The 13,515-nt window shown below is 37.4% G+C and overlaps 1 pseudogene across 1 annotated transcript; it reads right to left on the reverse strand.

Moving 5' to 3' along the window:
• Positions 1-2,025: 2,025 nt before the first annotated feature.
• On the reverse strand, positions 2,026-5,792 carry LOC149023944 (disease resistance protein L6-like; annotated as a pseudogene). Its single transcript, XR_016171469.1, has 5 exons — positions 5,223-5,792; positions 3,194-4,289; positions 2,759-3,067; positions 2,331-2,663; positions 2,026-2,082 (listed from the first exon to the last, which is right to left on the reverse strand). The product of XR_016171469.1 is annotated as a disease resistance protein L6-like (transcript).
• Between the last annotated feature and the right edge of the window lie 7,723 nt (positions 5,793-13,515).

Raw genomic sequence — 13,515 nt, forward strand, 5'->3', positions numbered from 1 at the left:
TGGTATTATTGTACACGTTTATAGAGCTAGAAGTATCAATTGGGTATAGCTCATACACAAGATCCCCATCTCTCCACAAATAACAAAATATTTGTGGAGGCTTCTAGCCAACGTCAAGACTATATGATACAAAGAAAGTGATCCTTCCATCTACAAGCTATGAAAATGACCAACTAGCTTGAAAGCTCAAGGATGATTTCTTAATTATTCTCTTCTTGTTAATGAAAGGTGCCAGAACTGTCATCTCCCTTTTCATGTAGCTATGGCCTATTGTAAACCATTAAAACATTGAGATGATTTACAGAAAAACTAGGAGTTGGTAGTGAAGTTTGAATTGTTGCGTCTCCTCCAGGTTCTAGTGAAGTGTGTTGTGTGTCTAAAAGCCTGTACATGCACCAGCAGATATAGAGCAATTTAGGAAAGTTGAAGGCACAAAGTAAAAGAGGCAAAGCAAAAGACTAAAAACAAGACCTTTTCAGTAGTGAAATTAATTGAGAGCTTGTCATGCAACAGAACATATGGAGCCTTTGAGGTATCCTTGATGAACAATGAGCATAGGTGCTTCCACTTGGGAGTTCCTTTATCACTCACATACACAAAATAGATAAAATGACCAAGGATGTGAGAGAATCAATTACAGTAGGGAGACACGCTAGATTCTTGCACGGAGTTAAATCTAAAGTGACCAAGGACATGAGAGAACCAATTGTAATAGGGAGACACATTAGATTCTTGCACCGACTCAAATCTAAAGTGACTAAGGACGTGAAAGAGACGTGAAAGAACCAATTTTAGTAGGGAGACCCACCAAACTCTCGCACCAACTCAAATCTAAAGTGACCAAGGACGTGAGAGAACCAATTTCAGTAGGGAGATACACCAGATTCTTGCACCGACTTAAATCTAAAGTGACCAAGGACTTGAGAGAACCAATCTCAGTAGGGAGACACACCAGACTCCTGCACCGACTCAAATCTAAAGTGACCAAGGACTCGAGAGAACCAATTTCAGTAGGGAGACCCACCAGACTCATGCACCGATTCAAATCTAAAGTGACCAAGGACGTGAGAGATCCAATTTCAGTAGGTAAACCCACCAGACTCGTGCAATTAGACAAATCTAAAGTTACCAAGGATGTGAGAGAACCAATTTCAGTAGGGAGACCCACAAGACTCCTGCACCCACTCAAATCTAAAGTGACCAAGGATGTGAGAGAACCAATTTTAGAAGGGAGACCCACCAAACTCTTGCACCGACTCAAATTTAAAGTGACCAAGGATGTGAGAAAGCCAATTTCACTGGGGAGACCCACCAGACTCTTACACCGACTCAAATTTAAAGTGACCAAGGACGTGAGAGAACAAATTTCAGTAGGAAGATCCACCAGACTCTTGCATCGACTCATATCTAAAGTGATTAATGACGTGAGAGAACCAATTTTAGTAAGAAGACCCACCAGACTATTGTATCCACTCAAACATACACTCAAACGTAAAGTGATCAAGGACGTGAGAGAACAAATTTCAGTAGGGAGACCCACCAGACTCTCGCACCAACTCAAATCTAAAGTGACCAAGGACGTGAGAGAACCAATTTCTGAAGGGAGACACAACAGACTCGTGCACACACTCAAATCTAAAGTGACTAAGGACGTGAGAGAACCAATTTCAGTAGGGAGACCCACTAAACTCTCGCACCAACTCAAATTTAAAGTGACCAAGGATGTGAGAGAACAAATTTCAGTTGGGAGACGCACTAGATTCTTGCACCGACTCAAATTTAAAGTGACCAAAGATGTGAGAGAACCAATTTCTGGAGGGAGACACCAAACTCGTGCACACACTCAAATTTAAAGTTACTAAGGATGTGAGAGAACCAATTTCAGTAGGGAGACCCACCAGACTCTCGCACCAACTCAAATTTAAAGTGACCAAGGACGTGAGAGAACCAATTTCAGTAGGGAGACATACTACACTCTTGCACCGACTCAAATTTAAAGTGACCAAGGATGTGAGAGAACCAATTTCAATAGAGAGACTCATCAGACTCGTGCACCAAGTCAAATCTAAAGTGACCAAGGACCTGAGAGAAACAATTTCAGTAGGGAAACCCACCAGATTCCTGCACTCACTCAAATGTAAAGTGACCAAGGACGTGAGAGAACCAATTTCAGTAGGGAGAACAGCCAGACTCTTGCACCCACTCAAATTTAAAGTGACCAATGACTTGAGAGAACCAATTTCAGTAGGGAGACCCACTAGACTCGTGCACCAACTCAAATGTAAATTGACCAAAGATTTGAGGGAACCAATTTCAGTAGGTAGACCCACCAGACTTCTACACTCACTCAGATCTAAAGTGACCAAGGACGTGAGGGAACCAATTTCAGTAGGAAGACCCACCAGACCTTTGCACTCGCTCAAATATAAAGTGACCAAGGACGTAAGAGAACCAATTTCAGTAGGGAGACCCACCAGACTCTTGCACCGACTCAAATCTAAAGTTACCAAGGACGTGAGAGAACCAATAGAAGTGTCAATTCCAACCAAGTTAATACAAGCATTGAAACTTATTAACTCCAAAAGTTGGTTTTTTGAGAGGTCGGGAGCACTACGTATCTGTTCACACGACTTAAGTTTTAGGACTTTCAGATTTATCGCCTCCTGCAAAATAATCATAAGAAAATTATGAGATTTGTTTTCTAAAACATGTTAAAATTTTACAAATTAAAAATAAGAGAGAGGCTAGTCTTCCAAACCTTGATATGGTCCCAACCTCTCCAGTTTTCTGTGATCTCACTATCTGATAGATCAAGGACAACCAATTTTTCTGGACAAAAGTTGGTTAGTGCATATTGTTCATGGCATCCTTTCCAACTAAGCCATCTCAATTCTGAAAAAGAATTGATGCAATTACCCGACATCTGTGCATGATCTAGTTGGAGCAATCTTAGGTCAGTCATTGCATCAAGTCTCGAACCCATCAAACATTCATTCCTTGATTTACTCTTGGAGTCAATATTGCTTTTCTTAAAGTCGATAGCGAGTCTTGAACATTTAATTTTTCCCTACAAAATGTATAACTTTAATCAAATGCCAAAACATATAATTTTTAATACCCCAAGAAAAATAAGACCAAATACGAAATTCACATAGTTGATACAAAAATAACAATATGTGCATCCAGTACCTACCTTCTGTTTGAAAAGCACATCCAAGACTTCCTCTTCAAACCATATTCGACTACGTTTCTGTGGTTTTTTATTCTCTTGACGAACAATATCCCTTCCAAGATCTCGAAGCACATCGTGCATCCTTAGCTCACCATCTTCATTAATTGTTATCAAAGACTTTGCACGGAGACCTTCAAGACTCACTTGAGGATAAAGATCACACCCTTCCCATATATGACACACAAGATCTTTCTCCATCCCAATGAAAAAACAAGCAATATCCAAAAACACTTGTTGTTCCATATCTTTTAAGTCATCGTAACTTATTTTCAATCTTTTCATGACATCATCATCGGGAAATTTTTGCAACATCTTTAACTTGCTTTCCCAAAATGGTTTTTTTTGCTCAAACAAAGATGAACCTATAACTTTAAGAGCCAAAGGAAGTCCTCCAGTGGTTTTTACTATTTCTTTAGAAATATCCAAATAATCTTTTTGAGGCTGATTCTTTTTAAATGCATAATAACTGAAAAGTTCAAGAGACTCATTTAAACCCATTAAGTTGGGCTTATAAATCTCATTTGCTTTTCTAGCAATTAAAACATTCTCTTTTCTGCTTGTGATAATAATCCTACTTCCAATGCCAAACCATTCGCCATCCCCAATCAAAGACTTCGCTTGTTCATCTTGGTCCACATCATCAAGAACAACAAGAACTTTCTTTTCATGAAATGTTCGTTGGATCACTTTAGTCCCATCATCCACATCAACAATTTTTGGACCTTTATTCTTTAAGATAGTTGTGATAAGTTTGTTTTGTAAATAACAAATCCCATTTTGAGCATCCTCTCGAACATTTTCAACAAATGCATGTTGATCAAATTCAAATTTACTAAGAATTTCATTGCAAACAACCCTAGCAATCGTTGTTTTACCAATGCCACCAAGTCCACATATCCCTACAATTTTTGTGACCTTACGTTCAATATCTAATAGCTCCAACATTTTCTTTTTATGGCTTTCAATTCCAACTAGCTCGTCAGAAACATGTTTGTGTGTCTTGTTCAGTGTACTCAAAACTTCTTTAACAATTTCTCTTAAATACTTCCCCTCATACCTGTTTAATTAATTCAAAAAAGAAAATCATAATGATATACAAAATAATCATAAGAAATATTGAACATGAAAAAACCCATAGGTGATTTATTTGAATTGATGTATATTATGCAATTTTAGTAAATTCTTCCATCTTGGTATTGCTTCCCTAGAAAAATCTTTCAGAAGTGAGCAGATATAGTGAATAAAATAATAAGCAAGATATGAAATTTCTGGTATTTTTAATTTATGGAGCCTAACATAGAAGAAGAAAAAAAATCCATGAGGAGGGACACAAGCACACCAATGGATGCATGCAGAAATGAAATTCCAATAAAAAATGAAACGCAAACATACCGCATTTCCAAGTGCTGCAGGCAGCAGTGATAGGCTTACCATCTAACTAGAAAAGAGAGAAAACAGAAAAAGAGTTCGCTGAAAACCATATCAGATCCCCTTCCCCCTCTTAATTTTAGATCAAAGTCAATTATGGTCCTTACCAAATAAGTCCCCTTTGATCCAACAAGATTCACTGCTCCATTGGTAAGGAGAAGAATTAACTCTCTTAATTTTGAAATCGTAGTTCAAATTTATTATTATTGCAAAGACTATAATACCCTTCAAAGAAATCTTATTCTCATTTACTAAAAAAAAAATCATTCTTTTACCTACGAAGATTATTTGATGAAGACATTGTTGTTGGATTTTTTATTTTTTTCTTCAGATTTTGGTAAGGGTATTTTTTAAATTTAATTAAAATAAACTTAATTGTTTACTAATAGAATGGACTAATGTGTTTAATGAATTGAGGTGTATGTATTTTTCAAACAAAAAGTACGGTGTCTGTGCTTTAAAACCTCCATTTCGGGTGCTAACGCAATTTGCTCTATTAGTTATGACTTTACAATAGACAAACATAACATCAATTGGAACCAGACGAAGCTGTTGAACTTACGTTTCTTCCATGAAATGCCATCCTTTTAAGCCTCCGATCTCTTTTGGGACGTGTTGCCACTTTTGCACTGTTTTCGGGTCAAAGCTTTGTGGGTGTTTCTCGTTAAAAGCCTCTGCATAGCTGGCGGTCTGATGTCGCACATGCCTTGGTTCAACATTGTAGAAAATGGGAAATACATATTGTTTCCTTCTTGTTTTGCATTCATATATCTCATTTAGCTCAAAGAGGCACCATTTGCTGCAACTGTAGTTCTTTGAAAATATGGGAATTGAGATTATTGACTGCCGGATTGCATCCTCTAGTTCAGGTGCAATCTTTTCTCCCTTCTTTAGTTCTTCTTCGTCCCTGAAATGTTTGAATTCCAGCATCCACCAAAGTATGGTATAAATGATCAGCAAAACTTCTACGAACATCTTTGCCATGAAAGCTCAAGAACACATTAAAACTCGAACCAGAAGAGGAGACCTGTTGCTGCTGATTAATTGAAGCCATGGTATGAAATTAATTGCTCGAAAAATTACTCTTGGTTTCAAATGTCAAACAAACTAAAAGAAGATGAAAAAGATAGGACTTGAGTGGTTGTTTTATGTTGTCTTTCTGGGTATAAATAAATCGTGAATAGACATTTTTTTTTTTTTGATGGAATCATGAATAGACTGATAGATAGACAGAAAATAAAGCTCCCTTCTACCAAAAAACAAGAAAAAGGAAAATAAAGCTGTCAATAATAGTCGTCTGATGGATAGACGACTCAGAAAATAAAGCTGCCAATAATAATGAAGCGAAAAACACGGCAAAGCACATGGGCGGGAGCTTCCCCAGGAGCGTTGGGGCCCATTTTTAAAAAATTTCTCCTTCTCTTTATTTTTTTCTTTCTTGTTTTCTTTTTAAAATATCATAATTTGGTTTGGTCCCGTTTTTGAAATAATCTTTAAATATAAAAATAATATATCTTTTCTTTTTCTTTTTCTTTTTTATACAAATGAAGACAAGGTAAGCCTGTGTGGTCTTATGCTCGAATCATTGCTCACGAAAAAAATAAAATATTATAAAATAAAAGGAAGAAAGAAAGGAAAGAAAAAAAAAATTCGGAAAGATGTAGTGTACAACTTGACTTACTTTCCTGTCACGGAGAGTGGATTGTTTTGCTTTTGGCAAGAAGAAAATGACAAATTCAGCAAAGAAAAATTAATTTGCTTGGGTCATAAATGCACAGGACCATCAAGCCATATATTTTGGTTGTAGGATCGAAATTTCGATCTTGATCGTCGAAATTCAACGGTTGATATTAAAATCTCGACCAAAATTTCGGATCCTACGGTCGAAATTTCGGCTTGATGATCCTGCGCATTTATTGCTCATGATCCAAGCTTTTTCGTTCACCGCGACAGGCTGCCCCTCTCTAAAAAGGCTCGTCAAGCCGAATGTCATTTTGTTTGATAAATTTTCTTTTCAGATGGTACACATTAATTAAGGATCACTAATATGGTGTATGGATTAATTAAAAATAAATCTCATCTTTTCTTGTAAAGGAGAGAAATATTAGAGCAATTGCAAATGGTAATTCTACTTTTTTTTTCAGGCATGACCTCTAAGTTTAAGGGTTGTTGGTATACCTTAGGCAAGTTATTATCTTACTTTTGTTTTTAGCTTCATTGATAATGGTGTTTGAAAAATCTGACAATTTAATTCAAGTTTTTTATATTCATTTTGCTTGTAAAGAACAAATAAAGTTGCTAAGAATAAACCATTGCAAAAAAAAATAAAAATCACATGCTTGCGTATATAATTTCCTGGAAATTTCCATCGTTCAAATTACTTTTTCCACTCACATTTTTGAATTTTACATTTATTATTACCTGGGCATGACCGTTAGATTCAGAGTTGTTGGTATACCTAGGCAATTTATCCCAATGGAATTATCTTATATACTCTTGTTTGTGACTTCTTGATAATGGTGTTTGGACCTCTACAAGTTCATTTCACTCATTGTAACGGTTTTTGATATTTCAATTTTTCATTTTTTTAGATACTTGGAAACAGAATAGGAACGTTACTAACTTACTATACAACTCGTCATCTCTCTCTACGAATAGGAGCTTCTTCACAAGGAAGTTAGTCCAACCATTGGCTAATAATGTCATTATCCCCAAGTCTATCACATGGGAGTTACTAAAATGGCCCTCTCTCGATTTTTTTTAAGAGTTCCAAAATTTCCATTATTTTTCTTTTGATTTTCTCTTTCTATGTGTGAAAAACATTATTAGTTCCCCTCCCAGTAGTCCCTAAACTTTCTCACACTTAGAATTTTAGCCATCGGTTTAAAGAGATCTAATCATAACCATTGAATTTTTTTTCCACTTAATTTATGAAAATTGACTATTTTTTTTATATTTAGTTCAATAAACTTCAAACCTATCTTTTCTCCTACAATTTCTCCTCTAGGTTCTTTCTTTCATGATTTTTTAAAGTTTTAAGTGGTAGTAAAAACATAGCCGTACAATTTTAGCCCATATGCTTATTTCAATATATTTATAATAATTTACCTATGATTGCATTATATATATTCTAGTCCTCCTATTAATTTACCTAATTTTTAATGTGGAATCTATGTCTGAATATGATAAAATAATTCAGAGGTGGAATCTATAATGGGTCCCATATGGGCCCGCACAATATGTGTGGTGAAAATTCGTTAATGCTTGTCCCACGAAGAGATGATTAAACTTATTATTCGCACCCCCCACCCCATGCTCAAATATTATTTTGCCCTTTTTTTCAATAAACCTTGGTTTTTCCCTTAAGACTATGTGATTGGAGATTGGAGATAATAACATTTTGCCAGGTCTCCATAAAAAGGATTTGAGTTTAGGAACAGAAACCACACTCCATATAAGCTTCCAAACTCTATTAGGAACCACCTCCCTTTTGTGGGATCTAGATGACGATGGAGAAGTTGCTTGTGATCTTTCTCTTTTATTCATCAAAAGATGATAGGCTGACTTGGTTGTATAAACTCCATTACGTGCTAGGCCCCATATTCGCCTATCCTCTCTTGGGTTGAAGCTTAACTTCATATTACAAATGGCATGTTGATCTCTGTTGTTGAAGACTTGGCTAATTAAGTCAACGTTCCATTCTCTCTTGTGGCTATGGATTAAATCAACAACTTTGTTAACCGTGCAATTGATGGGCTTTATAGTAGTACCATATAGTCATCATTCCCTAGAATCCATCAGCCGTCCCAAATATCTACCTGAGATCCATCTACAATTTCCCAAATCAAGCCATCCTCAAGCACCTCTCTCCCCATTTGAGCACTTTTCCACGCCCATGAAGGTCTATTTCCTTTTTTGGCCTACATAAAATCCGTATGTGGATAGTAAAGGGCTTTCATAAACTGTGCCAAAATGACTATGGATTCTGAATTAATCTCCATGCAACTTTCCCCAACAATGCTCTATTATGGAGCACAGGTTCTCGAAAACCTAGTCCCCCTGTTTCTTTAGATTTGCATAACCTACTCCAAGAAACCCGATGAATTTCTTTCCCTCCTCTCTTTGACCCCAATAAAAGTTACTAATGCACTTATGAATTGAGTCATGAGTAGCTGTGGGAATAGAGAAATGAGACCTTGCGTACATGGCCATTGAGGATGCCACGGATTTAACCAAAACTTCTCGGCCAGCATTGGATAAATACAAGTTCTTCCATCCTTGAGTCTTTGCTTCAGTCCTTACCACTAGCTCTTGGAACACCTCCTTCTTTTTTCTTTTTTGGTGAAAAAACACCTCTATTTTTGAAACCCCAATTTTAGTGGGAAGCCTGAGGTATTTAGTTAGACCCTCGCTTTGTTTAACTCCCAGAACTTTGGCAAACCACCTTCTAAATTGAAGTGGTGTATTTGGGTTGAAGGTGACAGTAGAGTTCCCCTGATTAATGCTTGGCCACTAGCTCTGCAAAAGAGCTCGACACTACTTTTAAAGCTCACCACTTCTTGAAGCTTCATCTCTAAGAAAAGTAAGCAATTGTCAGCAAAAATAGGTTGTGAGATAGGAGGATCTCTTTCTCTTACTCTAATCCCTCTAATCAACTTGTCACTTTCAGCCTTTTGTAAGATCTTACTTAGCACTTGCGAACACAGAATAAAAATAAATGGTGACAACAAATCTCCTTGTCTAATCCCCCTTATGGGAATAAAAGACCACTCCATTCAGTAGCAACGTGTAGGAGACAGATGTAATGGTTTCCATGATGACATCCATCGAGTAATTGCAAAAACCAAGTTTCAACAAAGTTGCCTTGATGAAATCCCAACTAAGCCTATCATAGGCTTTTTGCATATCAAGCTTAACTGCTATTTTCTTCTTTTTTTCCCCTTTCTTTAGGTTATTGATATAATGAAAAATTGTATGAGAAATAAAGATATTATTAGAGATTAACCTTTCTGGAACAAAGGCACCTTGATATGGTGAGATAATACTTGATAATGCTAGCTTTAGTCTTTCCACCATAATCTTCCCAATGGCTTTAATTGCAACACCACCAAGACTAATAGGTCTGAATTGATTGGCTCTCTCTGGATTCTTTACTTTCGGAATCAAACACACATAGGTCTGATTTAATTCCTCCGGTAGGGTCTTGGATGTAAAAAAAACTGACAATGCAATTATAAACTTCATCCTTTGTGATAGTCCACATCTATTGATAGAAGATATGAAGAAACCCATCAAGCCCTGGAGCTTTAAGAGGCCCCATACTTGCAATTACTTTCCGCACCTCCTCCATGGTGGGGACAACAAATAATGCCCTATTCAATTCTTTAGAAATTAAAGCATCAACACACTCTAGAGATTCGGTGATAGCAACCTGGTCAGTTCCCTCATCTATAATTGCTTTCTCAAAATGATTTAATAGAACAATACTCACCTCACGTTCAAAATTAACCCAATTCCCCTCTTCATGTCTAATGTGGAGGATCTTATTCTTATTTTTTCTTTGCAAGGTGGTGGCACGAAAGAATGATGAGTTTCTATCTCCACATTTTTGCCAAGATAATCTAGATTTTTTATGCCAATACTATTCCTCCCTCTCCATCTCTTCATTCAGTTGTTTTAAAATGTAGTCCTCCTCAGCCAAATTATCCTCAAAACTTGGACGTTATGGAATTGCTTCAAGCTTTTGTTTTAACTTCTTAAGGTTCTCTTGAATTATGCTAAAGTCTTCCTTATTCCATCTCTTTAACTCTTTTGCAATTGTTATGCCTTTGTACCAGTTTGCAAACCTCACTGTCATCACCTACCTTAAGCCATCCCTCTTGAATAGTTGCCTTGTAGGTTGGTTATTATTTTTTATGCAAATTGAATGGTAAATGATTTTTAAGAAAATAAAAATTTACCCATTTCTTCCTTCTCTCTTTCTTTCTTTCTTTCTTTCTTTTTATTTTTTGTCACTTCTTTGAGTTCATGTTCTTATAATAGTAGTGCGATAAGTAAAAATGATAGGTCCAAGGAGTATTTATAGAAAATTCTCTCTCTTATACTTGTTTTTTTTCTCTTACTTCCTTTTTAAAGTTTTACCTCAGATTCTGCAAAAATATTAAACTATTATCTGTCATTCTCTCATGATATTTTAAAGGTATAATTACTCTTGCTCCCTTTAGCCACATTCTTTGAAACCGAAATGGGTGCTTACTTGTAATTTTCCTTCCATTAGAATCTAGAACAATTGGGTTGTGATCATAATTTATTGCCAGCTTCACAAATACAACAGCATTTTCAAAGAGGGTACGTCGTTGGCAACTGCTCTATCCAAATGGATCTTCTCCTCTTCTCCCCTTCTTCGATTGGACCATGTATATGTAGGGCCATTGAAACCAAGATCCATTAAATTACAATGGTTGAGCACATCTTGGAAGGCTATCAACTCCCTTGAAAGCTGATGATTCCCCCCCATGCTTCTCAGCCCAAACTAGATACGAATTAAAATCTCCCACACATACCTAGGCACCACTTCTAGTATCCCCTACCTTCTTAATACAATCCCAAACTTGTTGTCTCTTTCCTTTTTCAGGGTCCCCATACATGCATGTGAGGTGGAAACATTCATTTTGCTCATTAATCACATATGTGTCCACAATATGATTACTTGAAGATATAACTTGAACTGTGTAAGAATTGCTCCAAAGAACACATAGTCCTCCTAATTTTCCTTCTGCCTCCACTGTCCAACAATTATCAAAATTCAATTTCCTTTTAATCCTCTCCATACTTCTCTGATTGCTCTTGGTCTCAATTAAGAAGAGATATTTGGCTTCACCTCCTTGGAGAGATTCAATAATGATCGAATTGCACAGGGGGCTCCCCATCCCCCGCAAATCAACATTGTGACCCGTGGGACTGAACCCCAGTACCCAGGGTGAAGAGTCTAAAAAATGGCCTTAAGACTTTATGAACATCTCTTGATTTGAACCACCTTCTTCCAAAATTTTCCTTTGCTTATCTTTCTTGAATTTTCCTGAGAACTTCTGTTGGGTATTCTTGGGGTGTAGACGGGGCAAGATGGTTTTCGAGGTTGAAAATATGGGTGGTTGAATGTTCTGTGGTGATATTGAGAACCCATTGGATATGCAATAGGGTCCACCAACTAATGGTCTTGGGTAAGTGAGCTGGGGTTGACTTTGGTCTCCTTTCAGTCTGAGGCAGTAAGGTAAGGCAGGGGGTCTTGGGTAGAGGGTTCTAGCGTCAATAAGGAAAGAGGGACAGAAGGGTTCTTGATAAAGAGGTTATTGTTGTTTGATTTGGAGAGTGAGGGAACTATAGCAATAGGTATTGTAGTAGTGGGGTTTGAGACAGAAGTGTTGGTGGGGTCCATGGGGTTTGATAGGCGAAGTTGGTTCAAAAGGTTCAAAATAACCTGGTGCTGCTCAGGGTTAATTTGTAGGAGGTTTTGGAGAAATAAAGTAGTGGGGGAGTGTGAAATATCAGTTTGGGAAAGATGGTTAACGGGACCTTGGAGATTGGCAACGGTAATTGATGGGATAATGGACAGTGATTGAGAGGTCCAAGGTTGCGTATGGGTTGGTGAATGAGAGTTTCGAGGGTATGGGGATGATGTGTTGACTTGTGGGACAGCAATAGATGAAAGTTTGTTTTCAATGTTACATTCCTGACGTACCTGGTTTGAGGTGTCAGCATGATTTCCCGTGCCCAAATCTAAGTTTTGTTGTGTTGTGGACCAGCAACTTTGATCATCTTCTCCGGCATCCCAATAGGGTGACTGTTCCATCTCTCCTGAAAATCATTGAAGCTCTCTCAGCCAGTCTTGCATCAGGGGGTGTTCCACGAAGTTTGTATTCTTCTCTTGCCTCTGGTGCCAAGTCGCAGCCCCCAACAAGATTGCATAAGTGCTCTTTGCTGTGTTTTTCCAGTGCTTCAAAGAAGCCATTGCAATGTTTATCATCATGACCCAGAACATTGCAGTAGTAGCATATAGTGGGGAGCCTTTCATACCTCACATTGATTTTCGTTTTTTCACCATTTTCTCTTCTAACTGTAACTAGAATCCTCAGAGGTTGCATTATATTCACCTCACGTGCGCACGCACATAAGCCACTTCCATCAAATTGATACCCATTGATGGCCATTATAGTTATAGTTAGTTATAGTTTCACCTACTTTTTCAGTGAGTTGTAACAGGATTTCTTCATCTATTAACTCCGGTGGCACGCCATGAAGTTGGATCCAAAACTCACTATATTGGAATGACCAATCTTGTTTTTTCTTCCATTCTTCTAATACAAGGAGGTTGCCGGATACTGACCAAGGCCCTCTTGCAAGACATTGATCTTGTCCATTTGAAGCTGGACTGGAATAAGAAGACTCAGTCACAACTATTATATCCAATAAACTTGACACATTTAATCATGCAATTTCCGCACTTGGGCTGAATGAAATATTTAGACTCCTTCCTTCGGGCGTGTGAGCCCAACAACTACTGAAGTTGAAGCATGGGGGCCTATTAATGTGGATCATAATGATGATTTTTCTAGGCTTAGTGTTCTTTTTGAACCATATTTGGATACTTCAAATGAATTTTCTAGGCCTTGTGATAATGGGACTTTAAATGATGGGCTTGTGGTTGATAATAATTTTAGTTGGGCCTACTACTGGTAGTTCTTAATACTTCCAACTACTATTTCCTCTTAGCTCATTACTGACTTGTCACCTATTGTATCCACTCACACCCACCATATGATCACTAGATCTTAAGATAACACCTGCACCGTACCCCT

This window comes from Hakea prostrata, chromosome 2 (assembly GCF_041222555.1).
Source record: "Hakea prostrata isolate BN-2017 chromosome 2, UWA_Hpros_2, whole genome shotgun sequence".
NCBI lineage: Eukaryota > Viridiplantae > Streptophyta > Magnoliopsida > Proteales > Proteaceae > Hakea > Hakea prostrata.